The sequence below is a fragment of the Geotrypetes seraphini genome, chromosome 14, assembly GCF_902459505.1.
Source record: "Geotrypetes seraphini chromosome 14, aGeoSer1.1, whole genome shotgun sequence".
Classification (NCBI taxonomy): Eukaryota; Metazoa; Chordata; class Amphibia; order Gymnophiona; family Dermophiidae; genus Geotrypetes; species Geotrypetes seraphini.
In genome coordinates, this window is record NC_047097.1 from 13350502 (window position 1) to 13372342 (window position 21841).

Sequence of the window (21841 nt, forward strand, 5' to 3'; positions counted from 1 at the left end):
AGAATTGTATCATATGTTAATGCTACATGATTTTCTAACAAACAATTAATTTAGGACCAAATTGATTTCCAGAAGGCCATAATAAAGGGACAATAGAATAATAAGTGATTTAGAGTCCCTGCTTCAAGTTTACAATGCCAGCACCTTAGAGCTGTCTAACTTTTGTAATCGAACTGAGGTCCAAAATGCTCTATATAACAAAAAGAACCAAGTTTGTCTCATAGATGCTGACACTGTACACTTCATCCTCCAAGATCAAATTTGTGGCCATTGAGACGCAGAAATTTGATGCTTAATCTTAATGCTCCAAATGTCTCTAAGACCAGTCCTTGGTTTTTTATTCATATATCCAGATATCAATTTATACCACTGTACGGCTTGGTGACCCAAGAAATCCGCCTGAAAGCACAAGAATTCCAGACTATACTGATTATTAAGATTTTTCCATTCAGGGAACCCCTCCTAAATAGCCTGCTTCAGTTGCAACCATTTAAAACTTTGTGATTTATTAAGACCAAATTTATGTTGTAAATGTGAAAAATCAAGCAGTTTACCATTTGAAATAACATCATTTAAAGTTCGTAAACCTGCAATAATCCATTGCTTCCAAACGATTTTAAATCTGCCAATTTGAAACTTGGAGTTTACCCATAGAGATTGATTTGTTGATTTATGTATTGCAGTGTTTTTCAACCTTTTTTGGGCAAAGGCACACTTGTTTCATGAAAAAAATCACGAGGCACACCACCATTAGAAAAAGTTAAAAAATTTAACTGTGCCTATATTGACTATATATAAATATATAGGAATCAAATAAACACAAAGAAAGTATTTTATAATGCTGCCACCGCCACTGGGGAATAGGCTGCCACTGCCGCCATCGGGAACAGGCCGGCACCGAGTTCTCCCTGCTTCTCTTCCCCGCAGGGCCGACCAACTCTCGCCACCCGTCGTCAATTCTAACGTCGGAGAGGACGTTCTAGGCCAGCCAGGCAGCGAATTGTGGCCGGCCCCACAGGGAAAAGCAGGGAGAACTTGGCGCCGGCCTGTTCCCGATGGCGGCGGTGGCACTCAAGTGGCTAAAGAGCCGCAGTTTGCCGGCCTAGGGACAACACTGGAGGGTGGCCAGCTGTGCACCCCCTTGGGACGTAAACCCGGGGTGGGGCAGACCGCCCCCCCCCACCCTGATATGCCACTATCTGTACCTCACTCCCTCCCTATGACCAAAAATTCTCCTTTCTTCTATTCCCCGTGTACACAACCATCTCTTTCCCTCCCTTCCTCTCTCCAAAGTCCATGCCTTCTGTGTCCAAACACTCATTCCTTCCCCCACCTCAGCATCTCTTTCCCTCCCTTCCTCTCTCCCAAGTCCATTTCTTCTGTGTCCAAAAACGCATTCCCTCCCCACCTCAGCATCTCTTTCCCTCCCTTCCTCTCTCCCAAGTTCATGCCTTGTGTCCAAAACGCACTCCCTCCCCCCTTTTGTGTTCCGTGTTTGCCTCCCAGCCCATTTTTGCAACTTTCTCAGCAAAACGAAGCTCAAGCCGCGAGGCTTGTCTTCTGCTTCCTGCCTGCCCTGCCGCGCACAAATAGCCGAACGGAAGTATTCTCCGACGTCAACGCTGACGTCGGAGGGCAGGCTTTGCTTAAGCCCTCCCTCCGACGTCAGCGCTGACATCGGGGAACGCTTGCGATCGGCTATATGTTAGCTGCAGGGCAGGCAGGAACAGAAGACGAGCCTCGCGGCTCGAGATGTATTGAATTCCGCGGGTCCCCCGTCCAGCTCTCTCCTGTCCACGTGGGGCGGACCGCCCCTCTCCCTAGACTGGTGGTACTGCCCTGATGGCGGCCCTGACCGTACGGCACACCAGGCAACATCTCGCGGCACACTAGTGTGCCGCGGAACAGCGGTTGAAAAACACTGATGTATTGGATTAGGTGTTAAATTACTGACATAACGCAATGTTTTTCATGTATCCATTAATCTTTCCATGTATCTATTATCTTTATATTTTCTAGGCATCTTAATACTGAGAACATGACATAAATGTAAAGGAATCAAATATATATAGCATGAAAAATCAAATGGCTACCTCATACATACTGGTTTCATAGAAACAGGAACCTCTTCCTTGTTTCAAATAGCAGCCTTTGTAAAAGATCTTCTTAGACCCTCAGCGTCACCACTCAGAAATCAAACTTATCACTGTTCTGAGCTTTACATGGCAAATCATCACTGGGTCTATTTTATCACTTAGTCATGTATCAAGAGCTTAGAATAACTTAAACTTAAATAGTTTTAATAGTTTTAATTTTTAGTTTTACTTAGCTTTATACGCTGTTATTTCTATTTATAGATGTCTATATCAAGCAGGGTGTCACAGCCGACATGTTTCGCAGGAACCGCTTTATCAAGGCTCCACCCCTGTAAAAATAATAATAAAATAGACAACGCTTACAGTTTACACTCTTGTTTAAAAAGTCTGAAATATATCCAAATCTTCTATATAAAACACTCTCTCAAGAATCCATTCTTGCTTACCCTTTTGCTGTCAACCTCCTCGAATACTCTATAGAGGAGCCAGCAGCGTACTACCGATTTAATAGCTGGGACCGTCCTTGATACATGACTAAGTGATAAAATAGACCCAGTGACGATTTGCCACGTAAAGCTCAGAACAGTGATAAGTTTGAGTTCTGAGTAGTGACGCTGAGGGTCTAAGAAGATCTTTTACAAAGGCTGCTATTTGAAACAAGGAAGAGGTTCCTGTTTCTATATAACCCCCATAAATGTAAAGGAAACATGAATCGCCATTCCAAATCTGGAATATTTTCCATGAGCTCTGGGAGGACCAATACATACCCTGGCGCAGAATATAGGCTTGATGGTAACTATAAAAATTTGGGAAATTTACCCCACCCTCCATAATTGATTTTTGTAAAGATACTAAAGCAATTCTAGGCCTTTTACCCAGCCAAATAGATTTTGTAAGAATACCATTTAACTTATAAAAGGACCCCTGAAAAAAAACTGGTATCATACTCATTTGGTAACAAACCACAGGCAATATCATAATTTTAATAGTTTGAACTCTCCCCCACCAAGAAAGATGTAAAGGATTCCATTGCTCACATATTTCTGATACTTTCGTTAATAAAAATTTTTCATTCTCTTTTACTGTGTCTTCAAGTGTATTTTTAATCCAAATACCTAAATACTTTAATCTATCTTCCTTCCATAAAAAGGAAAATGAGTCAAATAATCCTTTAGTACAATGCACATTAAGAGGCAGAATTTCATATTTACTCCAATTTATCTTATATCCTAAAAATTTTCCACATTTCTTTATTAACTCAAGTAAGCATGGAATGGAAGTCTCTGGATTTCTCAAATAAAGCAATATATCATCTTCATAGGCAGAAACTTTATATTCCCACTCTGTACGTGGCCACCCGTAATGTAATCAAATCCCGTAATGTGATGTAATCTTTGATCACATTACGGGTGGCCACGTCGTGATGAATGTATAGTTGTGAGGGATTGTGCCCTGAGGAAACCTTAACAGGGTGAAACATGTTGGCGACTCTGTCCCTCTATGCTAACCACCCAAGCTAATACTATTTAATTATTTTCACTATTTAAAGTATCTAACTTATTTATTGAAAATATATATATAAAAAATCATATCTCTAAAACACCAGGTACCCGATGACGATTAGGGGCATAAATCCAATAGTTATGAAAGCATATTGAACTATTGGTGGCACCTCTGAGGGCCTGGGAAACAATCTGATAAATCACATTGGAATAGGAGGCATCCAAGGGAGGTTTGAACTACAACAGCCCTTTTTCTTACAACGTATTACTTACCCTTCTATAGAGACTTTATATTTTGAAGGCTTTAACACAAGAATGTAATAATATATATTCACTAAACCCGCATATATCTGTAAAGATATTCAAACTGAAATCTTAGATCAATAAGTATAATAAAATCAAATTATATTTTGTAAACCCTATTCAATGCATTATTGCAATAAATAACACATGTAAACTAACTTAATATCTAATTATTATAGTAATACTTTATAAAACGAAAATTTCATTTAGCAAAATATATTTTTACTTTTTTATTTTTTTTTATCCCTTTCCCCTCTTCTTCCCTTCCCTACTTCCTTCCCTTTTCCTTCCCCTTTCCTTTCTTCTTCCTTCCTTTTTTTTTTATATGCACAATTAATGAATTTTGAAGCGCTAAATCAGTTTAAGACAAATCTCAGCCAGTATGGTAAAAAAATTAATTAATAAATTGGTCAGTTATAAATTAATATTTATGATATATAAACGTATGTATTTACTTCAAGTATAATAATGTGGATCCTTAAAGGCATATGAATAGATAAAAAATTCAGGTTAAAATACCATCATTAATGTGCACTGAAAAAGAGCATTGTACATGTATAGAATCAATTAGCTGATGCATAAGTAATAATTGATCTTAAAACTAAATAACAAATCTATAAGAACATATACATTAAAACGTATTTATTAAAAATAAATCTTTTAATGCACTAGATTGAATGCCCATGATCCAAAAACCATGTTAATGTTGCACAGTGCATTAAGGTTGAAATTGTTGTACTAAAGCCTTTTGGTTATATACATAAAGCCTTTTGGTTATATACATACAGAGCCGTGGAAAGGTTTTGCATCACTGCCGAGTAATACATTGTTCCGCCTTTCTTGCTAGATCAGAGCAATATTTCTGATACCTACTGCTGCATACTATATACCAATGTGTTCAGAATTTTATGCTCTATTACCCTGCACATTTTAAATTGATTTAGGACTTCAGATTTAAGACTCGACCTTTGTTTTTGGATGTTTTTTGTTCTTTTCATCCACATTTGGGTATTCTGCTAGGGAGGGGAGCTTTGGGGGGGGGGGAGACTTGGAGAGCCTGCTTTGTTAGTGAACTTTATTGTGGGGAGCAGTTCAAGGGGTTGAGACCTTGTTATTGTTCTGCAAAAGTTTTAGCTCACGTATTTTGGTTATTTCTTGTTGTCATTGCTGTGTGATGTTTTTGGTCTTACAAGTGTTCTTTGTATATTTTGAAAATTTCAATAAATATTAAAATTTTTTTTTTTTTTTTTTTAAATCATTGTCTGGAGCTGTATGTCAGCCAATGGCATTGGACGCTTTCAGGTGACTGATGGCATGATGAATGGTGCTAAATATCTCTCCACTTTGCAAAACGTAATGGTTCCGTCTGCAAGGAGTCTCTTCCAGAGTGACTCCACTTCCAGGATGACAATGCACCCTGTCATCGGGCAAGGATGGTGACAAAGTGGATGACATCGAGCTATATTCATTGACTGGAATGGCCAGGGCAGTGACCAGATCTCAATCCAATTGAGAATTTGTGGAATAATCTTGCTGTCAAGGTGTTCAGAAAACACCCAAAAACAAAGGTCGAGTTGATTGAAGCACTGATTAATGCTTGGCACCATGTTGTACAGCCAGATGAACTTCGAAAATTGGTTCACTCCATGCCTCAACGCTGCAAGCTTCTTATCAAGAACAAAGGCTGGCCCATACGTTATTAGAATAGCAGAAAACAACCAGCCCTTTTCAGGGCTACCTCCTCTTGAAGGGGGTAACATTTAAAATACAAATAAACTTAGTACGTATTAAAATAGCTAATGTAATCCATTTATGAAATATAAACATTTTTCGACATTCTGCAGTTTGTGTTACAAGTCTTAAATCTGAAGTCCTAAATCAATTTAAAATGTGCAGGGTGATAGAGCATAAAATTCTGAACACGTCGGTATATAATATGCAGCAGTAGGCATCAGAAATATTGCTGTGATCCAGCAAGAAAGATGGAAAAATGTATTACTCGGAGGTGATGCAAAACTTTTGCATGGCTTTGTATCACTAAATTAGCTGACAAAAGCCATCCAAGTACAAGTGAGCAAAAACAAAAGGGTAATTAAATGATTGCTACTAAGCTAATCAATATATGCATAAAACTAGTTCATATTTAAAATCATAGGGGGATTGCGAAGATCTGCATCGTGACATAATCAAGCTGAGAAATGGGCATCGACATGGCAAATGAGTTTCATCGGGGATAAGGTGTAAAGTGATGCATGTCTGTAACAAAAATATCATGCACGAAATACAGGATGTCCAGGGGCGGTACTTGGAGAGACCTCCCAGGAAAGAGACTTGGAGTCTTCTGCTCGACAAGTCGATGAAAGCCGTCCGCTGCAATGTGCAGCAGGCGGCGAATAGGGCAAAGAGAATGCTAGGAATGATAAGAAGGGGATCACGAACAGATTGGAGAAGGTTATCATGCAGCTGTACTGGGCCATGGTGATGCAGCAGAGGGAATCTCGGGCAGTAGAAGGCCGTGAAACAGCGTATTTAGAGTGCTGCAGACGCTGGAGCCAGGAGGTTTGTGGTTGTCTCACGGTGGGTCAGATGGGTGAGGGTGAATGGGGGTTTGGGGTGGGGGGCGATGACGACTAACACACACAGCTGCCTAAAGAACCACACCAGCTGGGCCAAGGGAAGTCATTTATTTTTTTTTTGCACGGCAGGGGAGGGACAGGAAGCGATCGCCTGTCCCATTGTCCCCACGCACAGGTTTCGCGGGATGCTGTCCTGAAAAACGGACATTTTGGCGTCCCGAAGCTGTGTGTGGGGACAACGGGACATGGGATCTAAAAACGGGGACGGTCCTGTTCAAAACGGGACGTAAGTGTCACCTTAGACATGATTGAAACATCAGGTACTGAAGGGAATAGACTTAGTAGATAAGGACAGGTTGTTCACCCTTTCCAAGGTGGGGTGAATGAGAGGGCACTCTCTAAAATTGAAAGGGGATAGATTCCGTACAAAGGTAAGCAAGTTCTTCTTCACCCAGAGAGTCGTAGAAAACTAGAACGCTCTTCCAGAGTCTGTCATAGGGAAAAACACCCTCCAGGGATTCAAGACAAAGTTAGACAAGTTCCTACTGAACCAGAACGTAAGCAAGGCGCTAGTCTTTAACCAGAGAGCCGACCGCGTGAGTGGACTGCTGGGCACGATGGACCACTGGTCTGACCCAATAGCGGCAATTCTTATGTTCTTAATATATGCATAAAACATTTATCACTCACTTTTCAGTCATCACATAAAATGAAACCTTAAAATATGTGCTTAAAATGTTTGTATTGTATCATGAATATAGTATATAAAGGAAGGTATCTGATTGTGAAGTGGCTCTAATCCAAAACTGCCCCGATAGACCATAGTGATAAATTAAAATATGATTTTCACTGGCAACCTCACGTGAAACGCTGAGGAGAGGAAATTGAAAATATTCAACAAGAATACATGCAAAATATAAAACTGATTCACTAACATATGTGCTATGAACCTAGAGGACGTGCCTTAAAGTGCTTTGAAGACTGCATGCAGGCCGTGATTAATAACTAATATCACCCGCACTTTATATTGCCTACTGACCTGATAACGTGTAGCAAACAAAACGTATGAGCTATAAAAAGAAATAAAAATTGATGTGAAGAAGCTGAAAAAACTAAAGTAAAATATATCTAAAGAATGCAGCCGGATAAAAAAGGGGAAAGCTTAGCGTGTAGGCATCTTTACTCCTTGAAGCGCCGAAAGAGTGCACATGGGCACATCGACATTGGCAGAGACATCTCCAGTGTCACAATATCTAGTGATTAAGCCAGCTAAGAAGCCTTCCCCTTCTCCATCTGGGACTCAGGTCAAAATGGCATTGAGTCGAGTCATGATGACCTCGAAAAAGTCCTGTAAGTGCCCGGTCCAAATCTCTGTGAGTGCCTCGACATCGTCTTTCTCATCACCGGACTGGAGTGCTGCACCAGTGGTACCGGCGAAAAAGCCAACGATACCGGTGCACTCCCTTAAGCAAAAGATTGACAGTTTGCTTCAGGAGGAATTGGTGAGCATTTTCACATGTTGTTGCCAACTCAACTTATGCCCATGTCGACATCAACTTTCCAGGTGACGGTTCAGTCTGAGCAAATAACGACACCGATCACACCTCAATCTTATGCTCCACTGCTGCGGAGACCATCGACACGGGAGTCGATCGATCCCTCTCCACGACACCAGTTCTCCTTGATGAAAACATTGAGCGAGGTTATTCCAGTGCAGTATCGAAAGCCCTCTCATAAAAGCAAACACCTCAAGGCTTCGAGACCGAGTCAACACTCTCATTCTGTACAGGACTCTGACTACAGTATCAAACAAGGATGCTGAACCAGGAAAAGGCGATAGAGGGTTCGAGATTGAGTGGACATTTTTTGAAAAAAAAAAACCCCATAGACGCAAAGCTGGGACCCAAGGAACTAATGAAGCTAAAGAGCAGGAAAAGGAGGAAACAGCAGGACCAGAGGGACATCCAAAAATGGGGATGCAGGTAGAGGATGAGATAGGCACACCACAGGAGGGGGATGAGGGACGAAACACACACCACAGGAGGATGAATGAACGGAACGAGGCTCGGGGACTGGCAGCCCATGAAGGGGTCGGCAGGAGCACCAAACCACGAGGAAAACCAACAGAGAAGGTAAACAGCCGGGACTTAATTTGCCTATACACAAATGCTAGGAGCCTAAGAACCAAAATGGGAGAGCTAGAATTTATAGCCAGTAAGGAGGACCTAGACATAATTGGAGTCACAGAAACATGGTGGTCCAAAGACAACAAATGGGATGTGGTCCTACCAGGGTACAAACTCTATAGGAGGGACAGGACACACAAGAAGGGTGGAGGAATAGCGCTATATATAAAGGACTCCATCCCTTCAACCAGGGATGGAAACAACAGTAAGGGGCGGACGGCTTGGAATCACTATGGTTATGCTAACAGGAGGAAATGGAGCAGACATAAAATTGGGACTGTACTATCGCCCACCAGGACAACCGGAAGCAAACAACCAGGACCTGGAGGCTGAACTGAGACAGGTATGCAAAAGCGGAAATGTGGTAATGGGGGATTTCAACTACCCTGGAATAGACTGGAGCATTGGACACTCAAATTGCACGAGAGAAACAAAATTCCTGGAGGCGGTGAGGGACTGTTTCATGGAACAGCTGGTCATTGGAACATGCCACTCTGACCTAATCCTCAACGGGCTAGGGGGACCCACAAAGGAGGTGGTAGTACTAGCGCCACTAAGAAACAGCGATCACAGCATGATCCAGTGCAAGCTAAAAATAGGAACATCAAAGGTGAAAAGAACCATAACGACAGCACTCAATTTCAGAAAAGGAAATTACGAGGCCATGAGGAAAATGGTGGGAAGGAAGCTCAGCAACAGCTATGGGAAGATGGAGACCGTAAAGGAAGCCTGGGCCCTACTCAAGAGCACGGTGCATGAAGCACAAAACCTGTACGTCCCCAGGTTTAGGAAAGGGTGCAAAAAGAATCAAACAAAAAACCCGGCGTGGATAACAAATGCAGTGAAAAAGGCGATAAGGGACAAGAAAATATCTTTCAGAAAATGGAAAAAGGACCCAACAAAGGACAACCAGAAGGAGCACAAAAGGCAACAAAAAGACTGTAACTGAGAGTTAGAAAAGCAAAAAGAGAATATGAGGAGAGACTGGCGGGGGATGCAAGAAACTTTAAACCATTGTTCAGGTATGTGAAGGGGAAACAACCAGCCAGGGAGGAAGTGGGACCATTGGACGATGGAGACAGGAAGGGAGTGGTAAAGGAGGAAAAAGAGATAGCTGACAGGTTAAACAAGTTCTTCTCGTCAGTCTTCATGAGAGAGGACACATCCAATATCCCAGAACCCAAGGAGATCATAAACGGAGACCATGATGAAAAGCTGGTCCAACTAGAGGTAAGCCGAGAGGATGTCCTCCGTCAGGTAGACAGACTGAAGAGCGACAAATCACCTGGTCCAGACGGCATCCACCCAAGGGTACTAAAAGAACTGAGAAACGAAATAGCAGAAACACTTCGCCAAATATGTAACCTATCCTTAAAAACTGGGGAGATCCCAGAGGACTGGAAAATATCAAACGTCACGCCCATCTTTAAGAAGGGATCAAGGGGTGACCCGGGAAACTACAGGCCGGTGAGTTTGACCTCGGTCCCGGGAAAGATGATGGAACCACTGGTTAAGGACACAATCTGCGAACACATAGAAAACAATGGACAACTGAAGGCGAGCCAGCACGGCTTCTGCAAGGGAAGGTTGTGCCTCACGAACCTACTGTACTTCTTTGAAGGAATAAACAGCCAGATGGATAAAGGGGAATCCATAGACATCATTTACCTTGACTTCCAAAAAGCCTTTGACAAGGTACCTCACAAACGACTACTCATGAAACTGTGGAACCACGGGGTGCAAGGGGATATCCACCGATGGATCAAACACTGGCTGGCAGGCAGGAAACAGAGGGTTGGAGTAAAGGGCCATTACTCAGACTGGCAATGGGTCACAAGCAGAGTTCCGCAGGGATCGGTGCTGGGACCGCACCTGTTCAATATATTTATTAACGAACTGGAGACGGGGACGAAATGTGAGGTTATTAAATTTGCTGATGACACCAAACTCTGCGGCAGGGTTAGAACTAGAGAATGACATGGGGAAAAAAATCTGTCCCCGTCACTGCACCGTCCCCGGCCCACCATCCTCTGCACCGCCCCATCACTGCCATCCCTTTCGCCGCCCTGTCACCGCCACTGCCATCCCATTCACCGCCCCGTCACCGTCCCCGCAGCATCCATATAAGCCTTAGTACTGCAATATTTAGCTTATTCCTTTCTTATAAATCAAAATTCTGGCTGCTGAACTAGAGAAAGAGATGTTCAGCTGGCAGGGCTTTGTTTATAAATTTTTATCAACACAACTAATATACTACTTTATCCTAAAGCAAAAAATAAATAAATAAATATAAATTTTTTTTCTACCTTTGTTGTCTGGTTTCTGCTTTCCACATCTTCTCATTCAATTCCTTCCATCCACTGTGTGTCTTCTCTCTGCGTCTTCCATTTGCTGTTACTGTGCCTCTCCCTTCACCCCCTCCCACATTTGGTCTAGCACCCATCTTCTTCCCTCCGCTCCCCCATAGTCTGGCATCTGTCTTTTTCCTTTCCAGCATCTTCTCCCCACTCTGCCTTCCACATTTCCCTTCAGGGTCTGTTCCTCTCTACCCTCTTTCAATGTCTGTTCTATTCCTTTCCACCACCACCCTTCCCTCCCTCCTTTAGCATCTGTTCCTTTCTACCACCCTTCTTTCATATCTTCTATCAGTCCCCCCACCATCACTAGCAGTCTCTCTTCTCCCTTACCATGAGCAAATAGAACTTCTGAAAATTGTATTGCTGAGGCATTATTTCTAATGCCTCAGCATTAGACATCAATTTTATAATTCTTACTGTCTGCTCAGATTTCATTCAGTTTGGTTTGGCTGAGGATTCCATGAGGCATTTAACCTTTTCCTGTCTCTTGAACTGTGATTTCAAGTTGATTCCTTCAATAATGGAGTCTCACGGCAGTAGCAGTTTTCTCTTTTGGGCTCTTTTGACATTGTTTAAGGGATTTCTTGTACATTTGGTACTGGTCTTCTTTGATGAGGTCACTTCAGAATCTATTTCCAAGGAAGAGAAACTTTTTCCCTTTCACTCCCTCCTTCCTTGTGTGAGCCGGGAACAAGCGGTTCCCGCAGCCCCCACCCGCACGCCGGCTCGATCATTTAACCAGCTTCCTCTCTCCACCTCACCTTAGTTTGCTGGCTTTCTTTTTCGACGACCGGCACGCTTTCAAAGAGCCGTGCATGCGCGGCTGCTCAAAGTTTAATCTTCTGCTCTGCTTCAACTTCTTGTTTCCAGTTGGGTCAGAGCAGAAGATTGAATACTGAGCAGCCGCGCATGCGCGGCTCTTTGATAGTGTGCCGGTCGCCGAAAAAGAAAGCCAGCAAACTAAGGTGAGGTGGAGAGAGGAAGCTGGTTAAACGATCGAGCCGGCGTGCGGGTGGACAGGTGAGGGCTGCGGGGACCGCGCGATCCTTGATGCCTCACTGCGGTGACAAGACCATTGACCGCTCCACGGAGCGGTGAATGGCCTTGTCCCCGTCCCCGCAGAGGCTGCTATTTTTCATTCCCCGTTTTGGCGGGTTACCCGTGGCTAAACACGGTAGCCGCGGGTAAACCGCCACCGTGTCATTCTCTAGTTAGAACCACGGAAGACTGCGAAGACCTTCAAAGGGACCTAACGAGACTGGAAGATTGGGCAAAAAAGTGGCAAATGAGTTTTAACATAGAGAAATGCAAGGTCATGCATGTAGGGAAAAAGAACCCAATGTTCAGCTACAAAATGAGGGGATTATTGCTAGGGGTGAGCAACCTTGAAAGAGACCTGGGGGTGATGGTGGACACAACATTGAAAGCATCGGCACAGTGTGCGATAGCCTCAAAGAAAGCGAACAGAATGTTGGGTATCATTAAAAAGGGTATCACAACCAGGACGAAGGAAGTCATCATACCGCTGTATCGTGCAATGGTGCACCCGCACCTGGAGTACTGTGTCCAGTACTGGTCGCCGTACCTCAAGAAGGATATGGCAGTACTTGAGGGGGTCCAGAGATGAGCGACTAAACTGATAAAAGGTATGGAAAACTTTTCATATGCTGACAGGTTGAAAATGCTGGGGCTGATCTCCCTAGAGAAGAGGAGACTTAGAGGAGACATGATAGAAACCTTCAAAATTCTGAAGGGCATAGAGAAGGTAGACAGGGACAGATTCTTCAGACTGTGGGGAACCACAGGTACTAGTGGTCACTCGGAGAAATTGAAAGGGGACCGGTTTAGAACAAACGCTAGGAAGTTCTTTTTTACCCAGAGGGTGGTGGACACATGGAACGCGCTTCCAGAGGTTGTGATAGGCAAGAGCACAGTACAGGGGTTCAAGGAAGGTTTAGATAGGTTCCTAAAGGATAAGGGAATTGAGAGGTACAGATAGAAGCAGAGGTAGGTTATAGAAATGGTCAGGAACCACTTCACAGGTCATAGACCTGATGGGCTGCCGCAGGAGCGGACCGCTGGGCGCAATGGACCTCTGGTCTGACCCAGTGGAGGCAACTTCTTATGTTCTTATTTGGAGATTCGGACAAGGAACCACTCTCCTCCGATGAAGAAGATTCTTCAGCTTCACCTTTACCTTCACCACGGCACTCTCCTCCTGGTGCCGAATTCCTATCGGAACGTTGTTCTTTTTCCAAATTTCTCTGTCAGATGTCATCAGAACTTTCCATTCCTCTTGAAGCAGACTCTTAAGAACATAAGAATTGCCGCTGCTGGGTCAGACCAGTGGTCCATCATGCCCAGCTGTCCACTCACGTGGCAGCCCTCTGGTCAAAGACCAGCGCCCTAACTGAGACTAGCCCTACCTGTGTACGTTTCGGTTCAGCAGGAACTTGTCTTACTTTGTCATGAATCCCTGGAGGGTGTTTTCCCCTGTGACAGACTTCGGAAGAGTGTTCCAGTTTTCTACCACTCTCTGGGTGAAGAAACTTCCTTACGTTCGTATGGAATCTATCCCATTTCAATTTTAGAGAGTGCCCTCTCGTTCACCCTACCTTGGAGAGGGTGAACTACCTGTCCTTATCTACTAAGTCCATTCACTTCAGTACCTTGAATGTTTCGATCATGTCCCCTCTCAATCTCCTCTGTTCGAGGGAGAAGAGGCCCAGTTTTTCTAATCTTTCGCTGTACAGCAACTCCTCCAGCCCCTTAACCATCTTAGTCGCTCTTCTCTGGACCCTTTCGAGTAGTACCGTGTCCTTCTCCATGTACGACGACCAGTGCTGGACACAGTACTCCAGGTGAGGGCACACCATGACCCTGTACAGTGGCATGATAACCTTCTCTGATCTGTTCATGATCCCCTTCTCGCCATTTTCGCCGCCACCGCACATTGGGTGGACGGCTTCATCAACTTGTCGATCAGAACTCCCAAGTCTCTTCCTGGGAAGTCTCTCCAAGGACCACCCCAAACATCCTGTATTCATGCATGAGATTTTTGTTACCGACATGCATCACTGTACACTTATCTACGTTGAACCTCATCTGCCATGTTGATGTCCATTCCTTGAGCCTGATTATGTCACGTTGCAGATCTTCACAATCCTCCTGTATCTTCAGTACTCTGAATAACTTCGTATCATCTGCAAATTTAATCACCTCACTCGTCATACCTATGTCCAGATTGTTTATAAAGATGTTGAAGAGCACGGGTCCAAGCACCGAGCCCTGTGGCACCTGACTTGTGACGCTCTTCCAATCAGAGTATTGTCCATTTACCCTCAAACTCTGTTTCCTTTGCTCCAGCCAGTTTTTAATCAATGTGAGTATTTCACCCTCAATTCCATGGCTCGCAATTTTCCGAAGTAGTAATTCATGCGGAACCTTGTCAAACGCCTTCTGAAAATCCATATATACAATATCGACCGGATTACTCTTGTCTATCTGTTTGTTTACTCCCTCGAAGAAGTGCAGCAAGTTGGTCAAACAAGATCTGCCTTTGCTGAAACCATGCTGGCTGGTCCTCATCCATCAAGATGATCAATGATGCGGTCCTTTATCAGCGCCTCTACCATCTTTCCCGGTACCTAGTTCAGACTCACTGATCTGTAGTTTCCCAGGTCTCCCCTCGAACCTTTTTTTGAAGATCGGTGTAACAATCACCACCTTCCAAACCTTCGGAATTTTTCCCGATTTGATTGACAGATTGGCTATTAGCTGAAGTAGTTCAGCTATAGTCCCTTTCAGTTCCTTGATAACCCTCGGATGGATACCATCCGGTCCCGGGGAATTTATCGCTCTTAAGCCTATCAATCTGCCTGCATACCTCTTCTAGACTGACTGTTAACCCTGTCAGTTTCCTGTTTTCGCTTCCAGCATATAGCCTGATGGGTTCCGGTATGCTGTGTATCCTCTTCGGTAATTACAGACGCAAAAAATGTGTTCAGTTTGTCGGTGATTGCTTTGTCTTCCTTTAACGCTCCCTTTATTCCTTGGTCATCCAACGGTCCCACCAGTTCCTTCACAGGTCGTTTCCCCTTAATATATCAAAAGAATGGCTTGATGTTTTTTGTCTCCTTGGCTATTTTCTCCTCGTAGTCTCTTTTGGCCCCTTTTACCGCCTTATGGCACCTGCGTTGTTGTTTGTGCTTATTCCAGTTTTCATCAGTTTTTGACCTTTTCCATTCCTTAAACAAAGTGGGGGTTTTTTTGTCTCTGATCACTTCCCTTACCTCTACAGTGAGCCATGCCGGTTCTTTGTTGTTTTTCTTCTTGGATCTCTTGTTGATACACGGTATATATAGATTTTACGCCTCGGTGACCGTATCCTTATAAAGGGACCAAGCTTGCTCTAGCATTTTTACAGTGTTCATCCTCTTCTTAATTTTCTTCCCCACCATGCGTCTCATCCCTTCGTAATTCCCTTTTTGGAAGTTCAGTGCCGTGGCCATCGTGCTGGACCGATATTTCGCCCCTGCGTCCAGGTCAAAGCGGATCATATTGTGATCGCTGTTTCCCAGCGTCCCTTCTACTTCTACACCTTGTGCCAATCCTCGTAGTCCATTTAGAATTATGTCCAGAATTGAGTTTCCTCTTGTATTTTCCTTGACAAATTAGCCCAGGAAGAAATCGCCTACAGCATCCAGGAACTTGGTCTCTCTAGCGCAGCCGGAGGTTCCTAGGTTCCAATCTATCCCAGTCTAAAGAGTTCTTAGAGGCTTTGGACTATAAACAACCGCCAAAGGACCTGCTGAAACTTTCACTTCATGCCGTTTTGCAGGAAACTTTCTATAAAAATCTCCTAAAAAGCTTGAGTCCTTGTACAGAGTGGTTCCTATTCCTGGTTTTGATAAACCTCAACTTCTTCATGAGTCTCTACTGGTGGAATCAACTCTGAAGAAGTCTTCAGGGGCTAGTGTCTACGCATCTGTCCCTCCTGGAAGAGAGGGTAAGGCCATGGACAAATTTGGTAAACACCTTTATCAAAATGCAATGTTGGCGAACCGAGTTGGAAACTATAATTTCCATTTTTCATTCTATCTGAAGCATCTTTTCAAGTAGTTTTCAGCTTTTCAGAAAGATATCCCTGCCCGCAAGACCTGGGCTTTTCAAAATCTTATTTCCACGGTTTTGCAATATGGTTCGTCCTACCTATGACATGTTTGAGCTTACCTCATGAGCTGCAGCCATGTTTCAAGTTTATTTTAAAATTTATTATACCACCTAATCAGGCTTCTAGGTGGTGTACATTAATCAATAAAAACAATCAAGTCCGTAGCTATGAGACAACTTGTGTGGCTCTGTGTCTCCGAGCTTGATGTCAACCACCATGATCATTTAGCCAATGCTCCGTGTCTTGGGGATGAACTTTTTGGACCATCCATAGACTCTGCCACTGAAAGATTGTCTGCCCATGAGATCAGATGGGACACTGGTCAAACCAAAGAAAAAGCCTCCACCTCCTCGAGCTTTCCAACCTGCTTCTCCTTACCAACGCAGGTTTGCTGCTAAAACTACAACTCCTGCTCATCCTCAACCTAGAAAGCAGAAGCAACAACCACATCAACAACCTAAACAGGAACAGGCTGCTCAACCAAATTCTAACCAGCCTTTTTGACATGCTCCTCAGGAGCATAGCCACAGTTTCCATTCTCCAACCTCTACCTCAGCCGATCAGGGGGGGGGGGGGCTTCAACATTACATAGGTAGATAGGTGATACATTCTAGACCAAGGGTATCAAACTCAATTACATAAGGGCTGAAATCTAAAACCCAGGCTAAGTTGCAGGACAAATTTTTTATTAAGATACTTAGTCTTAGTAGAAGTATAGATCCTTCCTCATCCTGATACACCATATCCTTGTGCATTAATCATGCTCTGAAAATAACAATAAGCACAGTCAGGCACTTGTGTGGAGCGCCCTAGCACTGGGTCCTTCTGCCTGCAAATTAGTACTGAGGCAGGACGGTGAGGCACTTGGAGTGCTGCTGGAACTGGGGCAGTGAGTTCAGGCGCTTGGATCGTCACTGGAACTGGGGTTGCACGGTCAGGCGCTTGGATGCGGCACAGTCACCGTGGGCCACATAAAACTGCCAGATGGGCTGGATTCGGCCCGTGGGCCTTGTGTTTGAAATGTGTGTTCTAGACCAGTGTTCTTCAACCTTTTTACACCCGTGGACCGGCAGAAATAAAATAATTATTTTGTGGACCAAACTACTAAGACTGAAATTTTAAAAAAAACAACAACACATTTCTGCCCCGTCTCCACGAACTCGGTCCCCACAAACCATCTGATCCCATCTGCACAAGCCGCAGTTATGATTTTATATTGAATGTATTTTATTAAAGTATAAAAAGAAACAATATTCTGTACAATTGTCATTTTATAAATACAAATATACAGAGCAAGGACCAACAAAACCCCTGTCTTCCCTCCCCTTCACTTATATCCTCTCTACTATCAAGAAAACTGAACAAGTCAAGTTATTATAGAATGCTACACAGAAATATCATGCTAACAGAATACTGCAGTCATACATGACAGTAATAGTGTTAGGGAAGTGCTCCCTGGTCCGAGAGAGCCCTAAGCCAGCTGAAAGCTAAAGGAGCACTGCCTGGACATTTCAGTCCCCAGTTATATCTCTAGCAGGATATATATTTCAAATCTGATATATTCTAATGACAAAATAGAAATAAAATTATTTTTTTCTACCTTTTGTTGTCTCTGGTTTCTACTTTCATCTTCTTTTCACTCTTTTCCTTCCAGCATCTGCCCTGTCTCTTCAATCCAGCATCTGTCCATTCCATCCACTGTCTGCCCTCTCCCCTTTCCATATGGTATCTGTCTTCTCTACTTTGTCATGCCCGTCTCTCCCCTTCCCCTCCTCTAATCTCCCTGCCAGCTGTTTCCTTCCTTTTTTCCTTCTCCCTTCCTTCCTCCTCCTGTCCAGCAGTAACTCTCTTCCCTTCCTCCCCTCCCAGCAGCATCTCTCCTTCTCCCTTCTTCCAAGTCCAGTAGCAGCTGTCTCTTTTTCCCCTTGCCCAGCAGCTTCCCAGACTCCTTTCCCTCCTCCCCTCCCAGCAGCATCTCTCCTTCTCCCTCCCTCCAGGTCCAGTAGCAGCTGTCCCTTTTTTCCCCCTTGCCCAGCAGCTTCCCAGACTTCTTTACCTCCTCCCCTCCCAGCAGCATCTCTCCTTCTCCCTCTCCAGGTCCAGTAGCAGCTGTTCCTTTTTTTTACCATGCCCAGCAACTTCCCAGCCTCTATCAGTGGCTTTCTCCCCTCCCAGCAACTCTCCTTACTTGCCAGCGCAGCGATTCAGGAAGGCAGCCTCAGGTCCTTTGTTGGGTCGCACCGCCTCTGAGGAAAGCGGAAGTTGCATCATCAGAGGCGTCCGTGACTCAGCAAAAGCCCCAAGGTTGCCTTCCTGAATCACTGCGCTGATAAGTAAGGAGAGCCGCTGGGAGGAGAGAAAGCACACTGTCGGAGGCTCCCCGTAACTACAACTCGTCGATCTTGCCAGTCCTGCACGGACCGGCAGGAAATTGGAGATGTTGATCTCACTGGTCCTGCGTTTACCGGCAGGAATTTTCTGCGGACCGGCGGTTAAGAACAGTACTCTAGATAGCAGAGCTCTTTTAGAGCCCTTGAGAAAGCCTTTTTATGGCGAAATGGGTCCCATCAGGGTAGGCTAGTGATTCTGCACATTAAAAGATAAGTGAAAATACTTTCTGTTGTAATGTTTCATTTAAAGTGGTTTAAATAACTAGGGAACAACAGTAAGTGTTAAGCAATACATCAAGCTCACTCCTTGTGCCGGCCCAGGTGTGCTGCTGGCTACTACCTTTACAATCTTCAGGATTTCAGCGCAGGATACACACTGGACCACCAGGGAACAGGTACGCGAGGGAGGGAAGGAGAAAGGGTGGTAATTATTAGTGTCGGCCGGGGCAGGATACGGGAGGGATCCTTCCTGTCCACTGGGTGGTTTAAGTTAAGGGGAATGGTTAATCTTCTGGCTGGGTTAGAGAGCAGAGGGGAGTACAGGACAATCAAGCCATTGTGACATCACTGGTGAGGTTGGCTCTTTCTAGGGGGAAGAGGGTACAGGGAAGGAAGTTGGGACAGTGTTCAGAGCCTGGCAGGGAGGGGGGCTTGGTTCATAGCTTGGTAGGGAATGGGACTTAGTACAGGGCAGGGAGGGAAGGGGGCTGGGTGCAGAACTTGGCAGGGAGGGGGGCTGAGTGCTGAACCTGGCAGGACACTTGAATATTAAGCTGCCTGACTTATATTCAAGTCATAACTGTTCACACAATACAAGCTGAATATCTTCAAAACTAATCACCACCAGTGTTCCCGCTAAGCTGCGTTGGCCTGCGCTCGCGCACAAAATATTACATCGCAGCGCAAAGTTTCTCTTCACAGCGCACACACGCGTCGGTAAGGTAAGGGGACGCATTGGGGGGATTGCACTTCCCCACAATTGCCATGCTTCGGTTCCTCTTCTTCCTTCCTTCCTCCCCCCCCCCCCCCCGCGGGACCCTGCGGCACCATCAACTCTTACTCCCTCTAATGTCGGCCCTGCAGCTCCAGACTTCCTCGCACCTTCTCCCCTCCCCCTTTGGATCGCTATTATTTTAAATGTTATAGCCGCGGAGCTGTATCCATCAGTGGAGATGTCTAACCTCGGCCTGCCCCGGAACTCTTACTGCAGCAGCCGCCCGTCTAGGCAGGAACAGGAAGTCACTGTTGCAGTAAGAGTTCCGGGGCAGGCCGAGGTTAGACATCTCCACTGATGGATACAGCTCCGCGGCTATAACATTTAAAATAATAGCGATCCAAAGGGGGAGGGGAGAAGGTGCGAGGAAGTCTGGAGCTGCAGGGCCGACATTAGAGGGAGTAAGAGTTGATGGTGCCGCAGGGTCCCGCGGGGGGGGGGGGGAGGAAGGAAGGAAGAAGAGGAACCGAAGCATGGCAATTGTGGGGAAGTGCAGAGCTGCAGGGAAGAGTGTTGCGGTACCCAGCTGGAGGGAGAAGGAAGATGAGGGAGGGAATTAAAGGAGATGCCAGGGCTTGGAGCGTAGGAGGAAGGTATGCCAGTCTAAGGGAAAAGGAAGGGGGAGATGTGAGAGCATGGAGGGGGAGCGAAAGATGGAAGAAAAGGAAAGGAGAGAGATGCCAGAGAATCAGGGAAGGGGAGATACCAGACTATGAGGAGAGGTGTGGGAGAGGGAGGGCGAGGAGAGAGATGCCAGACCAATGGGGTGAAAGGAGAGATGGAAGGGGGAGGCATACAGTTTCTGGAAGGGGCATAGAAGGAGAGAAGATGCCATATAGGGGAAGAGAGACGGCAGACAGTGGATGGAAGGAAGAGAGTTACAAGAAGATGAGGAAAGGAGAAACCACAGAAGACAAAGGTAGAAAAAAATTTCTATTTATTTATTGCTTTAGGAGACATGTGTCACTGTTTCTGTGAAGCATTGTATGCAGAGTCCAGCTTCTTGCTGGTTCAATTTAACCTTTGTCTATGTATTTTTATTTTATCCCCCCTTTTACAAAACTGTGAAGCGTTTTTAGCACCAGCCTTGGTGGTAGCAGCTCTGATGCTCAGAATTTTATGAGCATCAGAGCTGTTACCTCCGTAGCTAAAATCCACACTACAGTTTTGTAAAAGAGGGAGGGGTTAGTTTGTGATTACATATTCCTTACTAGGCGAAGGTGTTTTCTGTGTTCTGTGTGTTCGAAAGACATGGTTTTCTGTTAGGATTGACGGTGTAGGATTGATCTGTGCTGGTCTGGCTTGTTTAGTTTTACAATGGGTGTATTGATGTACTGCTCACTGCAATATGTAAGATGCTGCCTTTTCCTAGGTACTCATGTGTGACGTGTGGTTTGTTACTAAAAATCATGTTTTTCTTACAGATGGGGGGGGGTGCCAAAAAATGATGGGCCCCGGATGTTACATATGCTAGGTACGCCACTGTATGTAAAGATACCAGAAAGCTGGCGTAGCAAAAACTTCTAAGTTTTGAGTATTTAACCCTCCCACAATCTCACGGGCACTCGTTTCAAGTTTATTGAGATTTTGATTTAAACGCAATATCAAATATTTTCAATGCGTATAACAAAAATAAATTTGGGGAAATAAATAAAACCATTTGAAGTTCAAATGTGTTCCCGCTAAGCTGCGCTGGCGTGCGCTGGCGCACAAAATATTACATCGCAGCGCACACGTTTCTCGTCACAGCGCACGATCGGAAGAGGCGTACGGCAGATGGCAGGGCGGCGAGAGGAGAATCGGGCGAGTTGGCTCATAACTTGCTGGCGCCCGATATTTTTGGCTCACGGTGAAAAAAGTTTGCTCACAACACCCGCCCGCTTAGAGGGAACACTGATCACCACACAAATGATATTCATATATTCGTAATATCAGAAATCCTGTGCTTCAATTCTTCAACTCAAGAAAGTGGAAAAGACCTCAGTGTTTCTCAGGAAAAATCCCATGAAACCTTCTATGGCAACAGAAATATTGTCATAGAGAAATACATCCTTGGTCTCGTACCACCGCTTCAGTTTTTCACTATTTTCACCATTCTCATTATTTCTTATCTCATTATTTCAACTTAGTTTATCCCACTTAGGTGAAGTTAAAAAAGCACTTATCTTAGTAGTTTCTTCTGATATTACAAAAAATCACCGCAGTCGTGCAGTTAAGGGTCCAGCGCAGTATCAATCAACTACGCTTGGAACAAACAATTCAGT

At 44.6% G+C, this 21841-nt stretch overlaps 1 protein-coding gene across 6 annotated transcripts in view; it reads left to right on the forward strand.

The window, feature by feature from the left end:
• NEDD4 (NEDD4 E3 ubiquitin protein ligase) overlaps positions 1-21841 on the forward strand; it is a 319682-nt gene that overhangs the window by 176382 nt on the left and 121459 nt on the right. The window lies entirely within an intron of this gene.